Raw genomic sequence first — 26354 nt, forward strand, 5'->3', positions numbered from 1 at the left:
TATTTGAGTCCCCAGGCTTTTATCTGTGCCTCAACTCTGCCCTTCATTCCCTCATGAAGGAACTAACAAGCTCTGCTGTGGCCAAAAGGCAGGCAGCCACAAAGAAAAGGAGAAAAAGCAAAGTCTGGTTAATTCCAGACCCTGGCTAATTGGCATCCAAATAATTAAGAGCTGGCTTTAAAATAAAATGCCCGATACCTAATAGAGGCCCAGTGATGAATAAGGCTCAGGGAAGAGTATTGAAAATTTTGGAACATTTGTCAACTAGTAGGAGTCCAAGGCTGTGGGCTAAAAGCAGGGAGTTAAATAGAAACAGAGACGGTGATAGGAGAGAAGAAATTAGACAGTTATCTGGCAGCAGCTAACTCATCTAATAGCTGGAAAAGAAGATCAGCTTTCATTTTCAATGGTGAGATGCTGGGTAGTTGGTAGTTTGAATAGTATTTATTCTCAAAAGCCCTTTTTTTGTTAGCTTGTATTATGTTCCATTTATGTTGTATAATAAATACCCATCTATAAACTAGAGATAAAACCCTGGGAGAAATACTTCTCTGGCTATGTCTCCAGGTTCAATTAAAGTGGAAGGTGAAGGCAATCACCCAGAAGATTTAAAGGAAAACAGTCTCACTCTTGCCTAAATTAACAGGCAAATTCAGCCCAAAGTTTATACTTTGCTTTAACTCCAGAGCTTAACCATTGTTGAGTAGAATTGATCATCCAAGGTAATATATTCGGTAGGTGTTAAAAGACCACTCTTAGAAATTCAACGCCAAATGACAGATTTTTTTTTTTACAGAGTTACCATGGAGATGAATTCTACACAGACAGACAAAATGTTTAATAAATGGCAAGAAAAGAAATTGCCTATGTGCAAGAGGTGACTTCTTTCTTTGCCTTTTGCTGTTGTACATGCGAGCACTTTGGAAAATGCCAATTTTGGATGTGATGCATCTCTGCAACCTTTGATCTTCCCTAAAAAGAATGAGAGATTTCTAGTCTTAAAATGGTAAACACTTCTGAATTGACACCTTGTAGCCCACAATGAGCTCCTATCTCTTGTCAAAAGATTACACCATTCTCTGGAACACCTTGCTTAAACTGAATGTCCACTTTTGTCCCCTTGGTGAGAGTTTCTGGAAACTCCGAGTCACAGTGGTAATTCTAGAGGCACTTGCTTTTAGGTGAACTACAGAACGTCTTGTAGGAGGACCTTTAGGAATCTCTTTAGTGAGCTCAGGGTAAGCAATGTTGGCTCAGCCTGCCACGGTCTTTTGGGAGGTGGCAAGGTCAGTAAAATGGTCAGTCCTATACACAGCAAATTGGCTTCCACAAATGCATCTTCAGCAGACACCCAAATCACAGACCTGAAGAAAGCTGCCCTTTCTCTTTTGAGAATTTGTCTCTTGAGACACTCATAGTCTCGGAGTATTTCCTGTTTTCTCAAAGATGAAGAACTCTGGGAGACTGAGAGATGATATCTGAACTAGGAAATAGGGTATCTGGCCTCCAGTATCAGCTTTGCCACTAACAAGTTATGACCTTGGATTATTCATGTAACTTCTCTGAATTTTATTTCTTTCAACTCTAAAATGAAAATATTGGACTATATGTCCCTTTTGGTCATGCAAACTCTCAGAATCTCATGATCTTAAATTACTATGTAATTACCCTTTGGGCTCAAAGGCAAAGACCATTAAATCTGATTGACTTGGTTTAAAAGATAAAATCATTGAAGTGCTAGGGTAATAATTTTCTTTCTCTGAATTGTGCTCTTCAGCCTTGGAGTCCAAGAGCCCCTCTATGTATTGGAACCTTCACATTCCAATCTCTGTTCAGAAAGGAGAGAAACAAAATATTAACAACAAATACTCACATTGGAAACAAGAAGAAGACCCAAGACCTCTACTGTCTTCCATTTGACTGAGGTCATAGGCTCTTGTTTTGTTACTGAGCCGGCCCAGGCTGACAAGATCTGCATTGGATAATGTCCCAGGGTGACCTGTCATGATCATTTGAAGGTTGTAAACCTGATGAGAGTCACAAATCCTGATTTACAAACCTTTCCTTCTCCTTTTGGGTAGGACTCAAGTGCATATACTCAAATTTCATCTCAGGAACACTTCAGGAAATTCCATATATTCTCACAGTATTGATAAAAACCTAAACTGTAAAAATGACCTAAAGTTACAATTTTACATGCCATTCTTTTTGACTCCTGACCTATATCTTTACACAACTCAATATTCTTCACAATGTGCAAAATAGATGGTGGCAAGATGAATCAACAGTAAATTATAATGAAGCAAAACTCAATCACCCAGGAACCATGGACAAAAGAAATGTTAGAAGAATATCCTGCAGCTCAACTTCTAATATTTACTCTCACATTCCAGAATCTTCATGGCATAAGAAACTATTTGCACAAACTCATATATCTTAAAATATACCATGCTTCAGGCATGGGTGTATGTAAGAGAAAAGTCAAGAACCCATTTATTTTGAGAATACAAGAAGAAAATGATATTTTCAGAATTAAGAATTCAGGTTTTGCTTTCAGACTGCTGATTCAAAACTCCTCTACTAGCTAAAATCTATTGTTTACAGTAGTGATGTGTCACTTTTCCCCCTGTGCTATTTTAACCACACAGTTGTTTGGGAAAAGATGCCAATTACACAGACAAAATTGTGAACACAATTTTTATTCATTTATGGTATTTTGGAGGAGGTCAGATACTTACTGTAGATATAGGTTGACATGTGATATGTAGTTATTTATTGGATTTTTTTTCTGAAAGGTGAAAATGAGCAAATTTTGCCATTGAGAAAGTTTTGGGAAGAGCAAGAACTAGACTCGAACTGGCCCTGTTTATTTGTGAGCATATACTAAGTATTTTTGGCTTCCTTGGGTAGTATAAGTTAAGCCTCATAGCCTTCTTTCTCCAGAGTTTCTCCCTTCTGTTAGCATTCAGAAAATAAGAGAACTCTCCCAGATTCCCAGTGGGTGGGCAGCCTCATCACTAGACCCCCAAGCTGGTTCTGTCTTAACGTGTTTCTAAGATGAAGAGTTTGCCAATGCACCAGAGACATAGCAAGCCAAGCCAGATGACATCTGTGATTCGATGAGATGTTGGAGAAAAGGCATATTTAATTCGTGACCTCATTGATACCATTCCATCCACTCTCAACTGGCCAGCTCAGGAATGGAGGAGGGCAAGCAGGTTTCAGTGGCCTGAAGCAGCTCTTGGGCTACTGCCCGTGGATAATCGCTGTTCTTTTTTTTAGTTTGTTTGGCTTTATTCCTAGGGCAATAGGCATTTCTGCTAGCATTTGGCCATGGAAATGCTAACTGAGTTGGAAGTGATACCGGATTAGAACATTTTTAAAAAATAAATTCAGAACATATACATTCAGAGTTTTACTTTGAGAAGCAGAATAGTCAGTGGGCAAGCCTTCAAAGATGACAGCCCCAGCACTCCCCTCACTAACAAGAGACTGCTGACTTTCCTGGGTCTAGTGTCTCATCAGTAAAGGAAAGATACAAACAGTGCTCTCCTTAGAGGCTTTTGTTAGGATTAGATGGATTAATGCACATCAAACATTTAGAAAATAACCTGCCACGTAATGAGTGCTGCACTAGGCTACTTTAAAGTTTTTACTTTTGAAGCTTAGTGTTTTAACTTTGCTATTTCATGAAAATACATGAATAAGCAATATCTACTCAACACGTTTGTTATTCCCTTTCTAATATTTCACTAGATTGTTATTGATCCATTCATAGAATATTTATTGAGTGTCCCCTATGTGAGAGACAAGGTGCTTGGCAGGCAAGATAAAGCAATGCACAAGAGATGCCTGAGCCCCATCCTCAAGAAGCCAAGTGTCTAGTTGAGAAAACATATGGTAAATAAGTAAGCAAATGAATGAATCGAATAATTATAGATTGAGATTGGGGCCTTAGAGGAAATCAGTGAGAGCAATAGTAAAGGATAATGCTAATAGGGTCTTAGGTGGGGAGATGAGAAGTGGCTTCTCTAAGCAGGGTAGTATAAGAGGATGGGCTGAGTGAGCATTCCAGGTAGTGGGAATACAAAGAAGCAGGCATAAAGATCCAAGTGCAGAAAGCACTGTCCAGGAGCCAGAGTGGCTGGAGATAAGTAAAAAATGAGGAGGAAGTTCCAGTGTCAAGGGCTTCTAAGCCAAGGAGTTACTTGGGGTGATTTGCATTTCCTGAAGATTCCTTTAGCTGCATAATAGAAAACAGATTGAAGGGGGATCCTGATGGGAGTGAGGAGATGAGGCGCAGTCACAGGAATCTAGATCTGGAGAGGGGATGGTGGCCGGGATGAGGGTGTTGGCGGTTGTTGTAGGCGTAAGGGGTAGATTTGAGAGATGTTTTGGAAATCGAATCAACAGGACTTGCCGCAAATAGATTGGACCTAGGCTGTGAGAGAGGGAAAAATCAAGAATATGAAATGGAAGTCCTTATCTTAATTTTTGATGATAAATATGATGAATAGCAAGTCAATGACACCACAGGAACAACCTTTACATATTTAAGAGATGATTTACATATAATACAGTTAAACATAGAATCCTATACTGTGCCTTCTGAGACAGAAAATAATAGCTGTAAAAGCCATATGATATTTTAGGAATTTCTTCACTGACTGTGAGAACACTGGGTAAGTGTCATTCATTTTTCTCTTTTCTAGGTTGCCTGTGGTCTCAGATGTATCACCTGTCAGTCTCCCAAACTCTCCATCCCTTTAGATTATGGATTCTAAACTACATAATATTTTAAAAACGCTTTACAGTTCTAAAACATGTTTAGCATTATGTTATGGGCAATTTGAGATATTTGTCTTCCTAGTTTGAAGCCTTGGGCAAAGTATTAACCTCTCTTGAGCTGTTTCCACAGCTGTAACATGGGACTTAGTAGAAGTACCTTCATCAGTGGGTTGCTGTGAAGATGAGATGACTTAGTACCTGTAAAATGCTATGTAAATGCCTGTCACATGGCATGATTTCAATACATTTTAGCTATTATTAGTAGTAGTCTAAATAGGCTTCTTAAGAGGTGTGTGCTTCAGTTTTTTCATCTGCAAAAGTGAAGATAGTTTCTTCGACAGAAACAAGTGAAAAAAACTGGTTTACTGAAAAAAATATAGTGTCTTTCTAGGGAATTTGTAATTTAAGAAGTCACTAGTAATTTTTTGGGTAGAACTCACCAAAGGCATAACACTTGGCCAATCACATTACACAATGCCAAATGTTCAGAAATGCAGAAAAACCTATCTCTTAAGATAGTTTCTTTTCAATTTTATCTGCAATTTTGTATTCAGAGAACTGCCACTACTTTGTATGCATGAAGCACTATTACTATTTCTAGTACCTTTTTCTACTGTCCTACAGGCAGACAGGATTTGAGCTGGATTACAATAAAGTGCTCAGAGAACTTAAATCATTGAAATAAAAGTAACAGAACTGAAGCCAATAAAGGAAGGGAGAAATGATGTAAAGGTTTTATAAATATTTTATGTTGTCTATAAGTAGAAATTTTTCATGCAATTACTTCAGAATACTTTACAATCTTCTAATTAATCTTCATAAAATATCTGACGTGGCAAGGTAGCAAGTATTGCCCTCATACCACGAATACGAAATGTCACTGTTTGGCTAAAGTAGAAGTCTGGGCATAGTCAGAATATATGCTAGCTAGTCCAAAAGCACACTTTCTCCAAACACGCACAAGTTTTTTTAAATTCATTACATTTTTTCCTGCAATTTCAAGTTACTCCATGATTAACTTAAGAGAGGAGGATCTATTCAAAAGTAATAATTTTTTATTGATTCATTAAAGTTGTAACATACAAAGAAAGCATAAAACAAAAAAGGAAATCTCTGTTGACATTCATAAAATACTATTATGCAGTTGTAGTCAAAGCACAGAAAAAATTTTTATTAAGGAGTTTTTTGCTCAGCATTATATTTTAAGCATTTTTATACCTCTGCAATCTTTTGGCAATGACAGGAAGTTGCTGCCTACTATTCAATCAAGTTTGATGCACTATAACTTAATGAGCCATTAAGTTATAATAACATTTAGGTCATTTTCAATTTTTATATTATGAGTAATAATTGTGATGCAAGTCTAGCTTCCCATCTTTTGGATGACTTCCTTACAGTAAATTATCAGATAAGAGATTACTGAGAGTGTCAAATAATATGAATATTACTGCTTCTCAGTTTTCACTGTCTTCAGCAATACAGGATACAAGTTTTGCTCCCACTATTTAAACATGGGTGCTCTCACTTTTTCTACTTTCATGAGTATAAATTGATGAAAATTTGCATTTGCTAATATAGTAACTGTAAATTTGGCATTCTGGTATTCAAAGTTAGGTGAATTTATTCCATTATACTAATTATATTATATTATTTACACACATTCATGTGCAAATACATAAGTATATATTAATATAAGTGATATATATCACCCTACTGATAAATCATTTTGTCTCTATGCTTAGATCAGTGATCTTTTTTTTCTTAAACAGGGTTTTCTAGAATAAGTACTACCACATAATATTTTTAAGTCTTTTGCTAAGAAAATCCTGTAAACTCCGCAAGTGTCAGGTGTATCATCCATTCTTTTTACTACTATTTTGTAAGGACCTCAAGAAATGGATATACAGATTTAGTAAATAATCCAAAGTACAAGCCTTAAGAACTGTACTCATAAGAAGCTGTTGTTTCAAGAAACCCAAGCAGATAGTTAGAGGTCTTTAAGAATGGATTGCATCTCCTTTCTCCTTTCCTAGCCTATCCCATCTCACATCACTTCATAGCCTTTTGGATCTGAGTGATGTAAATTCTAACAATGGAGACTTAGTGAGGGCAAAATATATGAAGGGAAAAAGAAGTAAAATACACATAGTGATGTGAGGAAAGCAGTACAATGTATGTTTGGCACACGAGTGTGCCTTTAGGTGGTATGTGTATTTGTGGCTGTGTGTGGCTGTATGGTTTCTTGTTAAGAATTCAAGTGCTGGAATTAGACTGAGTTCAGATTACATTTTTTTTGCCACTTGCTGACTATGTGATCTTGAGTAAGTTGCTAAACCACTGTGTGCCTCAGTTTCCTCATCTATAAAATGGAGATAATAAAAATATCTGCTTTCTGAGGTGGTTGTAGGATTAATCCATGGAAAACCTTTAGAGTGTATGGCACATAGTAAATGCTTAATAAATGTTAACTATGATTATTGTTATTGTCACTGTGTAAGAGCTTATTTCTCTCAGTAAAGAATGATTCAGTAGAAACATTTTATTCCCTTTCTTTTTGTGGCACACGTTCTTAGATGCCCCAAGATATTTTCCCATAGGGAATGATTTGAGCAGTATCTGGAAGATTCTATGCTTAACTGTATCCTCCACTAATTTGTCAAGTTCCACTATTACAGTCATTCCTTTTATTTAGTCTTGCCCTACTCACTTTGCTGAAATGCAGAAGAGGTGGGGTATTACCTTGCTATCTCCTTGGTATCAACATGGTTGTTGGGACTTTTTTGAGTGGTCAAGACCACACAGGAGCCCATGCCGCTTTCAGAGGAAGGCATGGAGATGGGAAAGGCAGTCCTTCCGGTGGAGGAAAGGAGAGGGTTGACAGCTGGCTGGCTCTATATGCTCCCCTGGATATCGCATCTGGATGTAAGATGTGTCTGGAAAGGCTCTAACTCTCTGAGAAGAACAGATTCAAGAGTTATATAGTGTATCTGAACAAGAGGTTTCTGCATGATACTTGAAAGGATATTTTCCTAGAATCAGTAATCTGATCTGCCCCTGGGTTCACAGGGAAGATCTTGCCCACAGATCTCTGCAGGCAGAAATTGGCTAATGGCAAAGAAAAAAGAGAGAAAAGAAAGAAAAGATTTAAAAATGAAACCCAGCTGCAAATGCATGTAATCCCAGGGCTATGAATGAGTAGAAAACTTGCCTTGACTGAGAAGCTTTTTCAAAATTAAGTGGCACAACTATTTTTAGGTTCTGGAAAAAAAAGTCATTTCTTCCCACTAACACTAGTTTTTAGATACATAAATGACAACATTTCTGGCTAGAAAAGAAAATGAATTTCCACCTAGAACAAGTTTATAGAAAGGTTAATCATATTGATAGAATAAAATAGGCCAATTTTCACTGCAAAGAAGTATTTCAGTGTGCAGAATTACCAAAGGGAAGAACATTTTCTCATGATTTTCATTTTGGAGTTAAATTTACAGGGAACAGCTTTTAGCTCTCAAGTAGAAATTGTTTTGAATTTTTTTTCTCTTTTCCTTCTAGTAATGCAGAGATCCAGAACACCATCTTCTTGTTGCTGTTGCTGCTTATAGACTTTTTAAAATACAAAAATAGTGGGTTCTTCAATTTACTGATGGTTGACTTGACTCCCAAGAGGTGACCATACCTGCCGTGACCTCCCTTGTCACAGTTTCTGGAACTGTGGGCATTCTCAGGAGGCCCAGTGCCTGCCATGGTATGGCAGTGTGGAGCAATCCAGTGCTCTGCTTCCTAGAAGCGTTGGCCTATCTCTCCATTGAGAACCTTCTTGGTCAACACCTATTTCTAGTCCTCATGCTTTCTACCTTTTTTCTCAGCCCATCAGGACAGTCTGAATATAAATGCCACATGTTTGTGTGTGTCCTTCTATCTATTCTCTAGCGATTGAAACACAACTCATTTTCGGAAGTTCGAATCCTTATGAAATCTGAAGTTAATGAAGATACATCAGCAAGAGAAACAGGCAACAGCACATCAGCAAAAGGAAGAACTGCCTGTGCAGGGAGGGCCTTGATACTGTGTTTAAAGGTGAACTGCTTCTGGTGGGTGGGTGTTAGGCCTGAGAGAAGAATGCCCTGTTGGACAAGACATCTTTCTTCAGAGAGGAAAGTAATTTGGCTGCATCTTATAGTCCATTATCTCATTGCTTACTATGAAATTCTCCTCTCTGCCTTTGAAGCACTTACTTTATCATCTGTCAAGTCCAGTTGAAAACAGGGAATTAGAAATGTTGGCTGCTTCCAGCTCTGATTCAGCACTCCAGGAGCATAAGAGTCAGGAGAAATATGCTAGTCCACAAATGAGCTGCTCATAGTAGCAGGTGGTTGATGCAGACTGGTCAGGAAATAGTGCTGAGTCCCAGAATAACACTATGCAATAGGCAAGAGTTTAATAAATACAATCCGAAGGTGAACTTGCAGCAGAGAAGTAGACCAACGTGACTGTATGTGGTCAGCAACACGTATGAAGCCCACTCTGTGTCTGTCTTTGCTTCCTGAGTATGACCCTTTGAGGCAAGCCTTTTTAGGGGCATGGAGCCAGGGACTAGAAAATTACAATACTTGAAAGAAAAGCCCTTCAAGACGTGCACACCTGGCTAGCGGTTCAGAAATGACTTGTGCCATTTTAGAGATCTGCAGTCACTTCCCTCCACAAAGCAGAAGAAATGAACATCAAGGTCTGGCCTGCTACCTCCTCATCCCCTTACTTCTACTCCCCTCCTAAGTTTCAGCTTTCCAGAATTAAAGTTTGAATGTTTACTTCCTGTTTTGTCAAAGTGAGGTACACAATTGGAAAGCTTACTTCTTAACAGGAGTTATACAAACGCTAAATCAGTAGATGGAAGAAAAGGTCAAACAGTTAGAATTCAAGAACAAAGACATCACTTCTCTATGGGCTTATGAGTAAAACAACCTCCTCTTTGTTATGATCTATACTTCTGAAATAAGGCATCCTGCTAGGCATTTTGTAAAGAATACTGCCTTACATCCCATCTTTAGTGTACAAGTACACTCAGGACACACAAGTCTACCAGAGGGTCATTAAAACTCAAAATATCCAAATTTCAATTTTGTCTCTTATTTGTTAACATGCTAACAAACTAAAAAGTTAATAATCATTCTGTCCTTCAAAATCATTCACTGGATTATAAACTCTTAGTCAATCATAACATACTCTCTAAAATACCATTCAAGAATCTTGCATGCTACTTGGATTCTATGTTATGTTTCTACAACAGAAACACTGTTTATATTGTTTAATAAAAAGACGCATGTGAAATAAAGGGGCTAGAGGCATGGTGAAATCTCCCCTGTTGGAAGCATTTAGATGCCGCGTACCAGCCATCTGTGCTGACTGTTGTATGGGACCCTGCCCAGCCCTTCATTTAGCTTGGCTGCTTTGCAGGCCAGCTGAACTTCCTACTCACTCCACAGTCCAGTTGGATCTCAGCATCTGTCTCTGTATACACAGATTAAACACCTGCTGGTTTCTAAACATTCTAAAGACCTCTGCTGCCCAGAGAGTGAATGGAGGTTACAGCTTGAACAGTACATTTGGGTGATTTCTGACACTTGCTACAATTAAATATACTGTACAAAATTCACATTCTCTACAATGTATTTCCCTCATCAGTTCTCCTCCAGATATTTCTGTAGAGAGAGAATAGCACCAGGTATTGACCCACTTGTGTTACATAGTTGGAGAGATGGTATCTTCCATCAGGTCTCCCTCATAGGCCCAGCATCCTGGTATTCCCTTCTGCCAGAGATCCTGTAAAAGACAGCTGGGTTACCACTCCATGCACTGGGCCTGCAAGAAGATGGGGGACATGTAAGATCACAAACTCTTAAGTTATTGCCATCATATTGACTATAGGGTTTGATGCAGTCAACTATGCACCATGAAAGACAGAGTCCCACAGCCCCTTCCGATGATACCCTGCTGTGAGCATGTAGTACCTCCTCCCCTCCCCACTGCCTGCCTTTAGCTGACCGTGGTGTACAGTAAATTTGCAGCATTTTTTGGCAACCGTCCTCATGTAGCAATGATCTACATTTACATTGGAGTATTTGTGAAGAATTCAGAAGTCTCTCTACCCTTGTCTGCCGTGTAATCTATGGTAACTAACTCATTGAGCATGCTGTTCTATGTCTAGACCTCTCATCTTTGAAGAGATAGAGGCATGAAGTTGTCCCTACAGTGTTGAAACACTTCACATAGGCTCATTTTAAAACACCTTCACGCCTTTTAATTGTTTCTATTTGAGATTTTTTTTTGGTCTCTATGCTAACAAGTATGCCTTAGTAGGAATAAGTCTTTGCATTTCTTTTAATTTCTAATTTTATCCTAGTTGAGTCACATTATTTGTATCTTGAAGGAATTTTCATACTAGTAGAGGCTGGAGACTTGATTCTACCTCATTAACGCATCTCCTTCTGCCCGTCCTTTTTTGGTCTGAAAGTCTTCCAAAGTAGCTCAGCAGTCTTTCTCTATTTCTAGGCATATACTTTTAATAAACTTGCCCATAAGTATCAATGACAGAGTGCTTGCAGATGCATTCTGGGATTGTCAATGGAACCAAAAGTTTATGTGTCAAACATGAAAGGGAGAGTTAGTGAGAAAACTAGTGCCTCTCATCTCTCTCACTAATATATCTCAGATAGCACTGGGAATGCACAGAGGAGAACACTCTGTAAGAAAACATTTTATGAAATATGTATCACAGCAGCCATCATGTTCTGTTCTTCAAAGGGCCTCATTTCTCACCTTCCTGGGATTGGCTATGGAACTGGAATATATATTAGGCAATATCCATTCCTTTATAGCTAGATAACTTTCACAGGTTCCTAACCCACTCTCCTTTGATTTTATATGTTGTTGTTCTAGAAAAATGAATAATCATCATGTCAATAGCTCTGCTTTTCTAGATATTATTACATATGATCCGTAACCTACTCCTCATTCATCTTTTATCACATCATTTAAGTATCTTCTAGCTGTGTAAATCTTTCTTTTCTGCCCCTTCCACATCCTCTTGAACTTTACTTGTCCCCACTCCAAACCAAAGGAACTAAGAACCTTGACCATAATAAAATTCCAAGCATGTCCCAAAGTATAGGAAAAGAGGAGTTGTTAAGAGAGCAAGATAATTTACTCATGAATGACTTCTTGGCTGAATCAAAATAGAAATAAACTTTTCCAAGAGTGGAAGAAATGGTGACCTTTTGTTCCACAGATTTTTACAAAACAAATTGAATCTGACACCAATTCTCTTGGATCTGGACTCAGAGGAAATTCTCTGTAGGCCATTTGGGACAGGAGTTCTCCTCTCCTATTCCCAGGTCACCCCAAATTCTCACATCCCAGCCCTTCCATTCCTACCCATTATGCTAGGGCCATACAAATGACTCAGAGTTTTAACTTATCAAAGTGCACTGGACCACCCATATGCATATTTTCCAAGCCTGCATTGTCCTTTGGAACCCAGAAGGTTTGCTGGTTTTATGCCAACCTTGCACACAGGAATCTTCACAAGCTGGGAGCCCTGGTCCCTAGGATACACCTTTCCTAAATGGCCTACAACCCATTCTGCCTACAGGTCTGCAGCCTCCCCCTCCCCAAAGTGGAATGAGGGGGTGGATCTAGGTCCCTGTCATTTATAGAACCTACTGTAGTCTTGGGGAATCTTCCCCCAACTTGGTAGTTCTCTGCTGTCCTTCCTCTAGGTAATGTCTGCCTTTACCCCTAACATAATCCCTCCATGGGATGCCAGAAACAAAATGGATACTTCTGGGAGCATTTGCTTTAGCCCCCTCAGTTTCCCTGCCTAATAGAATCTATTCAGATGCCAGGGTACTCCAAACCTTAGAGGAGGGTCAGGCTCAGTGGCTCAGGTCAGGCTCAGTGTATACTCAGGGCTTTGGGAAGCCAAGGCAGAAGGATCACCTGAGGCAGGAGGTTCGAGACCAGCCTGGGCAACATACCAATATCCTGTCTCTACAAAAAGTTAAAAAATTAGCCAGGTATGGTGGTGCATGCCTGTAGTCCCAGCTACTTAAGAGGCTGAGGTGGAGGATCACTTGAGCTCAGGAGTTCCAGGCTGCAGTGAGCCATGATCATGCCACTGCACTTCAGCCTTCTATCATAGCAAGACTCCCACCTCAAAAAAAAAAAAAAAAAAAAAAAAATTAAAATCTTAGAGGAAAAAACCATAGGAGGAAAATCACATAACTAAATGCCTCAATACATTTTTTACTCTCGACATAAACTAAAACCTAGTCTCTTGTTAGCCAGCCTTTCTGAAGTTAACATAGTATCTATCTCACTCAAGGAAGAAATGACCCAAGGTCAAGAGGACCTCTTATTCATTCCAAGGGACTATATCAGCTACCGAGTCATTAAACAAGGCCAATTCTGCCTTTTTCACTCTGAGAACTTCATTAGATTTATCTGAAATGTGCTTGAAAAATAATCCAATTTATCTTGCTCCAACTAATTTAATTAGAATTCAATTAAATTCAACAGAATGCATACATCATTTTACATGGTGCACCTTGATTTATTTTATTTGATTTTTATCTAAAGATGCAGTGGAGTTATTTGACCCTGCAGTATTATAACCAGAATAATCCATTTCATGCATAAACAACCTGATCTTCAGGAGCACTAAGGGGGAAAAAATGTATGCTCATTATTATGCATGTCACGTACAACTCATTTATAATCTCTTTGGCAACGTGTGCACCGGTGAGATAGGTGCATCATATCAGTTCACTTATACTTCCATAAAGGATATTTTTTAGCCCCTCCCTTGTTTTTCAGGAGAACACACACACACACACACACAAGTGCATCAATCAAGGAAAAGAAATGATACTCAGATTCTGTTCAAATCACTTTCACAGTCACGACGAAAACTTTAGGGTGTCAAGGGAACCAAGGATGGAGTTTAAAGCTGTCTTCTTTATAGATAGTTCAAAATACTAAATCATCTGGAAATGGCTTTTCTGTTACAGAGTAGACATGCAGAACTGGGATACAATCTGTCTTGGGTACTATGTAAGTGCCATTGGAAGGATGCTGACTTTCCAGGAGATGATTGACTTTCCAAGAAGGCCTTGAGACTATCTTTTGGGTTGTTGGTGGCCATGGATCAGATTAACATGGCGGAAATCTTCCATGGCTATTTCTGTTATTCCAGAAACATGGTGAGGATAGCAAGTGTCTTTTCCCTGTGTTTTCTTGCTCCCAAATTACTTGTAGCTGAAGCATGCACCAGTAGAATGTGAAGCCAGTGTGCTCTTGGTTTACCAGTCTGCTGAAGCTGTTATCCCCAGCATTGTTCACCATCAGGCAGCATTAGTGCAGCTGTTATATCAAAGGAGCATTAAATGGCTGTAAAAACCTGGGGATGGTGGTGGAGAGGAGGTAGGGAGCTAGAAAATATACTTTAGCACAACAAATTTTTAGAATTTTAGTGTTTATTTTTCAGCTATTGAAGTTTTACCTCGTTTTCCCTTTAGTGGAACTTCTAAAAAATGAATGAAGCCATTCCCATTTCTTTTATTTGAAAGACAAAATCTTAATGTTCTCTTATTTGGTATTTTGTCACATACCCATCAGATGTCCTATGTGCCCTTGAGGAGTTTGGAAACATTATAGTAGCCTTTACTAGGTGAGACAGATGAGCAAGGTGCTTTGAGTCAAAGATCTGAAATTACTTGGATTTACCCAAATTTTGACATAGGATAAAAGGAAGGAAGGTGCGTCTTGGTTCAGGCTGCTGTAACAGCATACAATCATAGGCTTCATAATGATTAGAGTCAATGATGGACGGCCATATGACAGTAGTGCCATAAGATTTTAATGGAGCTAAAAAAGTCTTATCACCTAGAGATGTTGTAGACTTCATAATGTAGTAGCGCAATGCATTACTCAGACATTTCTGGTGATAGTGGTGTAAACAAACTCTGTGCTGGCAGTCGTACAAAAGTATAGCACATACAATTATGTACAGTAATATTTGTACTATATAATTATGTAGTATAATACTTGATAATGATAATAAACATCTGTTACTGGTTTATGTATTTATTATACTATAATTTTAATCTTTATTTTAGAGTGTTCTCCTTCTATTTATTTTTTTTAATAAAAGTTAACTGTAAAACAGCCTCAAACAGGTCCTTCAGGAGATATCCCAGAAGAAGGCATTGTTATCATAGGAGATGACAGCTTCATGGGTGTTATTGCCCTGAAGACCTTCCAGTGGGACAGGATGTCGAAGGGGAAGACAGTGGTATTGATGACCCTGATCTTTTGTAGACCTAGGCTAATGTGTGTGCTGTGTTTTAGTTTTCACAAAAGCGTTTAAAAAGCAAAACAAATAATGTTAAAAGTAGAAATAAGCTTATAGAATAAGGATATAAAGAAAATATTTTTCTATAACTGTACAATGTGTTTATGTCTTGAGCTAAGTGTTACCACAAAAGAGTCAAAACATTTTTTAAAATGAAAAAATGTTTATAAGGTAAGAAAGATATAGTAAGCTAAGGTTAATTTACTATTAAAGAAAGGAAAATATTTTAACTAAATTTACTATTTAATTTACTATAATATACCATTAAAGAAAGGAAAATATTTTAACTAAATTTATTATAGCCTAAGTTTATAAAGTCTGCAGTAGTGCCCAGTAATGTCCTAGGCCCTCACATTCACTCAGCACTCACTCACTGACTCACCCAGAGCAACTCCCAGACCTGCAAGCTCCATTCATGATAAGTGCCCTATACAGGTGGACCATTTTTCCATTTTTTATACCATATTTTTACTGTACCTTTTCTATATTTTGATATGCTTAGATACACAAATACTTAACATTGTGTTACAACTGCGTACAGTATTCAGTACAGTAACATGCTGCACAAGTTTGTAGCCTAGGAGCAACAGTGTAGGTGTATAGTAGGCTATACCATCTAGGTTTGTGTAAGTACACTCTATGATCTGTGTAAGTACACTCTATGATCGCACAACGACTAAAATCACTTGAGGATGCATTTTCATTGTTAAGTGATGCATGACTGTACTATAGACTGGGTGGCTTATAAACAACAGAAACCGTTTTCTTGCTGTTCTAGTGGATGGAAGTCCAAGATCAGGGCACTACGATGGTCAGGTTCCTGTGAGGGCCGCCTTCCTGGTTGCAGACTGCTACTGTATTCTCACATGGCAGAAAGAGGGCAAGAGAGTTCTCTGGGATCCTTTTTACCCCGTTCATGAGGACTCCATCCTCGTGACCTAATCAGCATCCAATGGCTCCACTTCCTAATACCACCACACTGTGGGGGACGTAGGATTTCAACATATGACTATTGGGAAGAAACAAACATTCGGTCCATTACGAGGTGGTTTGTAAATGGTTTCATTTGGAGAACACAATAAATGACTGCTTTCCCTACAAGTACTCATTTCACTGGACTGGATTACACTGAATTCTACTGAGCCAGGTGAAGTGGAGTGTACATTTATGTTCACAAAAGTGATACTTCATTGTTTTTCCTTCTTTGTTCTTAAAGAAAGTGTCAGTGGTTCCCACAACTTGAGGGCCTGAGACTGGTTTTTAGTTTTAACCTTGGCAGTGGCTCCTCCTAAAACAGGCTAATTGCTTTTACATAGAATATAAATTTAACGAGACTGTTTATTTACAGAATAAAAATCCGGGGTTTGTAATCTGCCTGACATTTTTGTTTTGCCTGATGTTTTACCACAATGTTTGGTCTTGGTAGCTTTTTAAAAGGTAGAACATGTTAAGACTATACTTTCAGGGATCATTTCTATAGTTTGTGACTAGAGAAGTTTCTCTGAACGTGTAGAGCACCGTGCTTAAGTCAACTATTTTAATAAATTGATTACCAGTTGTTAAAAAAAAAAAAAAAAAAAGAACATGTTATACTTCATGAACCAACTTGAGTTATCTTTTCACTCCCAGGCCCCCATCATTGTCTTTTTTAAAATAAATTTAATGCATATATTTAAGGTATGCAACATGATGCTACTACCTATATAAGATATACAAATATATATGGTAAAATAGTTACTGTAGTGGAACGGATTAACATATCAAGTCTTTAAACATTCTCCTTAGATTGCTCTGCCTCGAGGGCTTTCTTTCCCACTGGTCTATCCTCCTTTTCTCTTCCATCTTAACTGAGAACCTTTTGAGATTTCCCACTTTATGACATCCCTTTCTTCTAATTGCATTTTCCTCTGTTAAGCCTGAAGCAGGAGTGGCAGTAACAGAATTATATTTATTCACATTTTTTTTTTTTAGTTAGAATCATCCCTACAGTAGAAATTTCAATAGGTAAAATTTCTTCCCCATCATTATAATATTTAATTATGGTAAATATCCAATTTTCATTCTTATAGAAGACCTTTTCATCTAGAATAAATTTTATCTTGCCCATGCTACAAAAATTGGATTTTGGTGTAATTTTGAGGCGTCTTTCAAGGCAGTCTGTCAAAAGTGCTGAGATAAAATTACTCTTTTATTGTCAGGTTCTTGTAACAGGGCAGTTGGAGTCATCTTTTGATGCAAAGAATGATGAAGAAGAATGTCAGCTAGCCTCCACTCAGTGAATTTTTTTACTACTTGAAAGCAAAGGCCAGATATCTTTGTCTTCTAAAATGAGGCTTAACTCTCCTACTTATTTATCCAGGCTCCCTGCATGTTCTTTCAAGTAAAATGCATAATTGATTATCTCAGTTGATTATACATTTTTCAAGCAGGTTTTAATTATGTGTGGAGAAGTTCAGCACTCAGTGGAATCTAATTTTCCCAATTTGCTCATCTTCAAATACAGCACATTTCAAGCATAAAAATGTAGTAAATAAGTGATAAAATAATGAAATTTGACGTGGGTTTTTATTTTAAGAGAAAGTGAGTCACCAATCCACTTGCATACTTTCTTTGTTTTTATTTATTCAATAGATTTTAAAGTTAGATGTTTGCCATTTGGCCTCAGGGTTCACTAACATAATTAAAAATGCAAAGCTAAAAGCATTTTGTAAGGAAAAATGTCAAAGTCCTTTAACAATGTTTAAAGAAGAAAACAGCAAAAGTAATCCTTAAAAGGTTGCCCCCTCTTTCCTACTCTCCAAGATGTTACTAAGTGTGAGAACTAGGGTCAAAAGTTCCTATTTAAAACTAAAATCTGTTAGTTTCATAATACTCATTTCATGTAAGACTCCTTAAATATTCCTCATTTCTTTTTTGCTTTCCTTCCCCAGTTTCTAAAGGGCAGGAATCCTCTAAACTTTCCAAATTGGAGAATAAACTTCTTAGTCAGAACTTGGGGAAATAATGCTGAGAGGCATGTTAACAATATTTTTTTCTAGTTTTCTTCTGAATGTATCATAATACAATTTTATAGACAAATTTAAGTAATCACTAAAAGTATTGGTACTTCCAAGTATACTTATAATTAAAACTATTATTCTGAATATCTACCTTGAGGTCATTACTGTAGGAGGCAGTTTATGTAAACTATCTTGTTTAATCCTCATGACAGCCTGTGGGATATGTATTATGATCTCCATTTTACAGATGAAGAAAATGAGTCTCAGCTGGTTAGTGGCAGAGTTAGGATCCAAATTCAGATCTATTTAGTTTCAAAACTTCTCACTTGACTATACCATGCTGGTTTTCTGATGGAAGATGGCAAAGCCTCTTGAACCAACCAAGCTAGTGATTAAAAACTTACCTTTTTAGTTCAACCATTGTGGAAGACAGCGATTCCTCAAAGACCTAGAACCAGAACTGCCATTTGACCCAGCAATCCCATTACTGGGTATATACCCAAAGGAATATAAATCATTCTATTATAAAGATACATGCATATGTTCATTGCAGCACTATTCACAACAGCAAAGACATGGAATCAACCCAAATGCCCATCAGTGATAGACTTCATAAAAAAATGTGGTACACACACACCACAGAATACTATGCAGCCATAAAAAGGAACAAAATCATGTCCTTTGCAGGGACATGGATGAAGTCGGAAGCCATTATCCTCAGCAAACTAACACAGGAACAGAAAACCAAACACAGCATGTTCTCCCTTATACGTGGGAGCTGAACCATGAGAACACATGGACACAGGGAGGGGAACAACACACACTGGGGCCTGCAGGGGGTCGGGGGGAGGGAAAGCATCAGGATAAATAGCTAGTGCATGCTGGGCTTAATACCTAGGTCATGGGTTGATAGGGGCAGCAAACCACCTTGGCACAGGTTTACCTGTGTAAGAAATCTGGACATCCTACACATGTATTGCAGAACTTAAAAAAAAAAAAAATTAAAAATGTTAAAAAAAACCTTACCTTGTCAGTTGTCTCTAAAGTAAGAGTACACATCCCAGGGGGAAAACAAGATGATCCCCTAGTATTACGGAAGAAAATATTATCATTACTTTATATGTGAAAAGGAAGAAAAAATATATTTATTTTATATGTGGAAAAAATAAGAAATTAAGTTTTGTTACTTTTTAACATGTAAATTGACCCTTGTGCAATCACTCAGTTAAGTTAGATATTCAAATCTTTCTTGTTTTTCTTTTTCGAACAGCTGCATAATTTTATTTTCCTTTTCCTTATATTTTTCTTCTCTCTTTTATTCTCTTCCTTCCTTCTCTTTATTTTTAATAACAAATTTGTTGTGATTTAATTTACTTACCATACAGTTTACCCATTTAAAGTGTACAATTCAATGGTTTTTAGTATATTAGTATTTCATATACAGATCCATTCAACCAACACTACAGTCTATCCTAGAACAATTTTATCACCTCAAAAAGAAATTCGTACCCATTCATTAGCTGTCACTCCCTACCTCTCCATACCTGCAAGCCTAAGCAAGCAGCTGTTTCCCGTCTTTGTGGATTGGCCGGTGCTGTGCACTTCATAAGAAGGGAATCATGTGGTCTTTTCTGACTGGTTTCTTTCCATGGGTGACTCTTTTAAGGTATATCAGAGTCTTTGACACAGGAGTAAATGTTCTGCTACCAGAAGGGGCTTTTCCTGACTTTGCTCCACTTATGTGGATCTGGTTAAAGGATTTCGCAGTTTTACTAGTTCAGTAACTAAACTTTGCAAAGAAATAGTATTGTCGATTTAAAAATAATTCCTACAGAAAAGCTGAAAGTCAAAGAGAATACCAAAATATACCGTAAGTAACACAAAAAAGGTCAATTAAAACTTCTCTTGTTTTTAATCTGACCCTTCTTCATCAGCCACATTACAGAGTAAAACAAATAAAATAAAATGTAATCATATGTAACATAAGTATTAACTAAAATTTGTAACTGTCAGAAAGACAATTTTAAATATGGATTTACTTCCATTTTTATTAAAGTTTGGCTTTGTTCTAAGTGTACAGTGTACCTTAAGATACTGCCTGACACAGTGTTAGCAAGCAATTAAAAAACTAAGCAACCATAACATGAAGATAACTTCTGCAGTTTGGGGGTGTGGGGAGGTTACATTTAAAGTTATGCAACTCATTACTTTAAAAATTTTTTATTAACTGTAATAATAATTGTTTAATTAGCCCCAACTTATTAAAAAATAAAATTTTTATACTATTGGGAAAACCCTTTTTCCTGTTACTGTAAAGATGGTTGTAACACACAGGAAAAACGGGATGGCCACAGATTAAAACACATTTTTCTGTTGACAATTAATGTTGAAAGATCCATAAAAAGACACGCCGAAGATTTGGGGAAGTAAATAGTAGAACACTGATGCCTTGCCATATTGGGATGAAAATACAGATGCACCAGCATGCCTCCCTCAGACAGGCCTGTATTGTGGAGCTAACGGAGTGAGTGGGAATGTCTCATTTGCAGAAAGAGATGTCTGGGTCTTCCCTCTTGCCTCTTATTGAAACTTTTTTTCTTTAGCCATAATAAAAGGAGGATTTGGTTCCGACTAGTGGAATGAGCAGATAAATATGAGGACATTATGGCTGGTGCTTACTTCATGTCCTTCGCTCAAAAATGTCAAAGAATGAGTTCTTCTGAATTAAAACTGTACCCTGCACTTTAAATTCCTCTGTGCTTACCTCTGTTTACCCATCTCTTCTATTATGGTTTCTCCCTGACCAGCCAAGTGATTCCATGTCAGTCCCTGCGTCTGAGACAGCAGGGCATTCCCTTTCCTGTGATGACATGCCAACTTCTCAAATTACATCTCTCTCATTATTTAAAAAACAAAGAGTCAAAACTATGTTCTCTAGGGAACCTTTTCAGATTGGCTTCGTCCACTTTTAAAAACTAAAATTATCCCAGCTTCCAGCACTTTCATATAAATTTATTTGACTACATGGTTATTTTTATATTCTCTGTTTAGTTTAATTTATTTGTTTCGTGCTCCCTCTAAGCTTCCGGGAGGCAGGGCCAAGCATTCCTTTCTCATAACCTGCACCCAGCAGGCCTTGGCAAATGCTACGGACTGATTTGTTTCTCTGTGGCTAATCCCAAAACCCACAGAGTTTGCACACAATAAATGAATAAACATTGCTGGTAACTTGGCTACCAAAGAGTTTAATCAAATTCACAAAAGGAATAGACTTTAGGATCAAAGATACAAATTCCAAGAGTTGATGTGCACAGATCAGTATCTTCTAAAAGTAAGTCTGAATTGTGGCGTAGAAGAAAACATAAATCTCATTATGTTAGCCTGAGTCCTGTAGAAGACAGAGAGAGGCTTGTATGTTCTACTTTATTAAGGCATACAATCACAAGGAGCAGGATTGAGGAAGGCAAAGAGGGAGACACAGCACAAGGGTACAGGGTACACACTGAGAACCTTGTGAGTCAGGGCCATATTCGGAGCCTGTATAAATGACTGCTTCACAGTGCACTCTGTGTGGAGGAGAAAGAAAGAATGTATCTGTCTGCTAGAGTTTCCTACTGGTCAGGTGCAGTAATTCCCCTGCACGTTCCAGTTGCTCATGAGGGGGCACGAAACAGGTTCCTGTAGGATCTAGACCTCTGTATCAACTGAGAATCCCCAGGAAAGAAGGCATGAGATACATAGGCTGGGCATCGGACACAGGGCCCCTGGGTTGTGCCCACATAATGTTGGTTATAGTCTATGCAGAGTTGGTCATGGCAGCAACCACTGGAGCTGGAGTAAGTGGCCAGAGACACTGGAGATAGGTGAGATCAAAAGGATGAATAGGAAAGGGAACATACGAAGTGTCATACACATGTGTCAATAATCATATCGTTATTTTACATGAAGAAGCCCAAACCCAGAGTGAGATATATACACAATCATGGAGCTTAATTAGTAGAACTTAGGGGCTTCCAGCTCCCTATCTGGTGCCTTTTCAGTTTTCTGTGTTACTTCTGTGAACATAGAACATACAGTATCCAAGAGCATCTGTGACCGCTCCTCTCACACCAGTCTCAAAAATCTCCTACACTTAGTGCCTCAATGACCCAGTAAAACATTATGTTTAAAGCACTTCCTTGCGTCTTACTTGGTTTCTCTTACCTAATTCGGAAAACAAAATGGATACCACGGAGCCAAAGAACAGATTCAAGTCTATGAATGCAAAACGTGAGGCAAAGAAACCCCAATTAATGACAAATCTCTGAAGGTGTATATTTTCTTTTTGCCTAATAATCTTCTTACATATAAGCCTAATTAACGCTTGAATGTGATTTAAAAAAAAAAAAAAAGTGAGCTGAGATCCGGCCACTGCACTCCAGCCTGGGCGACAGAGCGAGACTCCGTCTCAAAACAAACAAACAAACAAACAAAAAACAAACAAACAAACAAACAAACAAAAAAACTTTCAGCAGGCCGGGCGCGGTGGCTCACGCCTGTAATCCCAGCACTTTGGGAGGCCGAGGCGGGCGGATCACGAGGTCAGGAGATCGAGACCATCCTGGCTAACACGGTGAAACCCCGTCTCTACTAAAAAAATACAAAAAAACTAGCCGGGCGCCGGGTCGGGCGCCTGTAGTCCCAGCTACTCGGGAGGCTGAGGCAGGAGAATGGCGTGAACCCGGGAGGCGGAGCTTGCAGTGAGCCAAGATTGTGCCACCGCACTCCAGTCTGTCGAAAAAAACAAAAAACCTTTCAGCAAAAAGCTTATAGAAGTCAATGGCCTAATTTCTGCAAACAAGAATCTTGTCAAAGAACATGGTAGAACACGCTTCTCCCACGTTCAAGGGGCATTGATTTTAGTCCAGGCAATATACTTAAGTGTTCGTTATGTATGCATGTTTGAATTCATATGCTGACTCAGATCTGACATGACTTGCCTGAGAATAGTTATCAGAATGAAGATGTCGCCACAGAAAGGTTGATGTGCTGTAATTGAAGATGATAACATAATTGTTTCACTTTTGTGGCAAAGAATTACAAAGCAATATGATTATGTAACACTATGTTGAAATTCTTCATACCTTTTAAAAGAATGTATTCTTATAACTAAGAGAAGAAAACAAGATTCAGTTTATGCTTTATTTTAAATCTTACTATTTTGAATATCTAATTTGTAACACAAGTTTACTCTCAAAATTCTAAAGTCTGTTTCTTTAACAGAACAAAGTGCCAGTGGTAATGGTTATGTCAGTCTTTATGAATACAAGCTCTATTATAACAGATATTCAGCTTCCAGCAGCACTATTTTTCTTGAGACTCATGCATTTTTCATTGTCTAGTCATTCTGAGTTTAAAGTGGATAGGATGTCCTTTTAAATGCATAAACAAAGAAGATGAAAATGTGTATCATAGTCTCCTTTCTATTTCTGCCACTAAAATTATAGGAACTATGTATCTTATGTTAGAATGCATCTGGTGTGTTATTCCATATACTACATGAATAACCTACAGCTCGCTGTGCAAAATTCCAACCGGCACCATATTTAGCATCATTTTTGCAAGATAGCACCTTACCAGGCTTGCTCTGAAAAGCACCAGAAAATAGCTTATTAATCTCAATGTCTAACTGGCAGATGGAATACAGTGAAAAACAACATGATTTTTGTCTTTCAGAGCTAGTAGTTTTTCAAGGTAAGATAAGCAACCATCTTTCAAATCTTCTAAGACTTTGCCATTTTCATTTACAGATATTTGTTTACTCATAAATTTGTTCACTCTTTCATCCTGTGTTTATTGAGCATCTGTTTTATTTCTGTCCAGCAGTCCTCAAGGCACTAGAAACAGAAAACAATAAAATACATTCCCTTATTTTCAGGAGCTTATGAGCTACACAATATGATGAGTGCAAATAGTGATAGGGAAATGCAGGTGAGGACACTTGCCTCACCCTTGGGAGCAGGGAGTGGCTAAACAGAGAGTCTCTGAAGAAAACATTGTCATAAGACCATGAGGAGTTAGGTGAAAGGATCACAGATCTCCCGTAGCAGTTATCTAAGGAAAAAAATATTTAGAAGGGATGGGGCAACAGCAAATGAACCAAAGAGATCCTAAGGCAGAGAGAGCAGGGAGAACATTTTTGTACAACACATCACCAAATGGATTTGTCCTGTCCTAATAGAGAACAAAAGAGAATTTGATCAGGGCAAGATGGCAGGGCAAGGGGCATAGTTAGCAGAGTGTCAACATTTAGGCATTTAGGTTTATTTCTATTTTTATTTACTTATTTATTTGGTGACTCTAGGAACTAGCTCAGATATGCAGGCTGCAATAGCTACAATATCTAGCTCCCTGCAGTAGGAAAAAGACTCATGAACTAATCTGATAAAAGATTCCTTTCACTCCTTCCTGTTTTACATGTCGTGCTCATTAGCATGACCAATAAAACCATAATTTGTATTCTCCATCAAATCACACCACCAGCAGCTGAATGACATGGCCACTAATTAAAAGCAGAAATTGAATACAGCAGACTTGATATTTTGTTTGACTGAAGAAACAAGAATAGAGTTGTATTGACCTCTTGTTGAAAGGCACACATTACAGATATCTTGATGCAAGAGTTTTCATCAGAGGGTCAGTCCCAGAGTTGTTTTTGTCTTTACCGCCTCTAGAATATTTCTGGAAACCAACCACTTAGGTTGCTAACTCTAAGTTCTTGCACTCTATGAGGGCACAGAGTATATTTTTGCCACCAAAATAGTAGTACAGCATAGTAATTAAAAAGTTGAGATTTGGAACCACATAACCTAGTTTGCATCCAAACTCTTCCCCTTGTTAGCTCTGTGACCTTGGGCTGTTTGTTTAACTTCTCTAAGTATCAGTTAACTTATCTATAAAATCAAACAGTAATAATAGCTGCCTTATAAGGTTATTATGAGGATTAACTAAGATAATATGTGTAAGTCTAAGCCCGTGGCTTGGCACATAGTAAGAACTTACTAAATATGAATTATTATTGTTGTTTTAGCTTAATTGGCTCCATTTTATACTAAGTTATTTGAGGACCTAGCTCCCAAATCTTAGTTTAGTAGCTCTCCAGTGACAAGGACTGTGTCTTGTTCATCTTTACATGTATAGTGTATGGCATATAGAATGCTACTTTATACTACTATGTTGGCGCATATACATAAGAAAGACTAAAATTGTATTCTCTTATATAAGTAATCTGTCATTTATTTGTGGTGTGATTTTGTTCAGGAAAGGCATAGCATATTGCCAAAGTTTTGAACACTATAGTTGTAATTTATAGAGCTGCAGGAATCCATGTCATAGCAATAGTTTTCACCCTTCTTGTCCCAAGGAGATGCTCTCCATACATAGCATTCTCCAGGAGACATACTCAGCATCAAGAACAACGCTTATATATTAGTTGTAACTCTAGTCATATTTCTTCCATTTGGGAATGTAAGTTATTATGCAAATAATCAAGAATGATCCAGTGATAGGATAAGCTTAATTAATTTTTAAATCATTTTAAACATTATTATTTTAACTATCATTGATATTGTTACATGGTGACTATATCAAATTCCTTCCATGAATTTTTTGAATTCTTCAAAATTCTGCAAAGTCAACACCTTTAATTTCTCACCATTTCCTTTTCACTTAGTCCCTACTAGCTATCCCCTCCATGAAACTCTGTTCTCTTGGTTTTCATGACACCAATGCTACTCTGTTCCTCTCCACTCAACCAAAACTCTTAAAGGATGACAGTGACTACAAATTATGTCTTGTCAGTCTTCATTCTCTCTACCCTCTAAGCAACATTAAGTATTACAACTATTCAATCCATGAATGTCTCTTTTCTTTTGGTTTCCTTAACACCAAAACTCTCTTGCTCTTCCTCTTAGCCTTCTAACCACTTCTGACTCCAGTGATGTGCTTCTTCTCCCTCATCCACCTCCAACCTTGGGATTCCCCAAAGATATTTCCCAAGGCTCTCTTACTTTCTCTCCTGCTCTCCCTTTCTTGGGGATATTATCCATTTCCGGTATTTTCACCATCACTTTAATGAGTATAACCTCTGCATATTTATCTCCTGGTTGACCTCCCTATCC

General features: G+C 37.9%; 1 protein-coding gene and 1 pseudogene across 2 annotated transcripts in view; both read left to right on the forward strand.

Annotated features, from left to right (window-relative positions):
- SLC35F1 (solute carrier family 35 member F1) overlaps positions 1 to 26354 on the forward strand; it is a 398879-nt gene that overhangs the window by 204172 nt on the left and 168353 nt on the right. The window lies entirely within an intron of this gene.
- LOC144340786 (small nucleolar RNA U3) lies at positions 16646 to 16717 on the forward strand (annotated as a pseudogene).

This window comes from Macaca mulatta, chromosome 4, assembly GCF_049350105.2.
Source record: "Macaca mulatta isolate MMU2019108-1 chromosome 4, T2T-MMU8v2.0, whole genome shotgun sequence".
NCBI lineage: Eukaryota > Metazoa > Chordata > Mammalia > Primates > Cercopithecidae > Macaca > Macaca mulatta.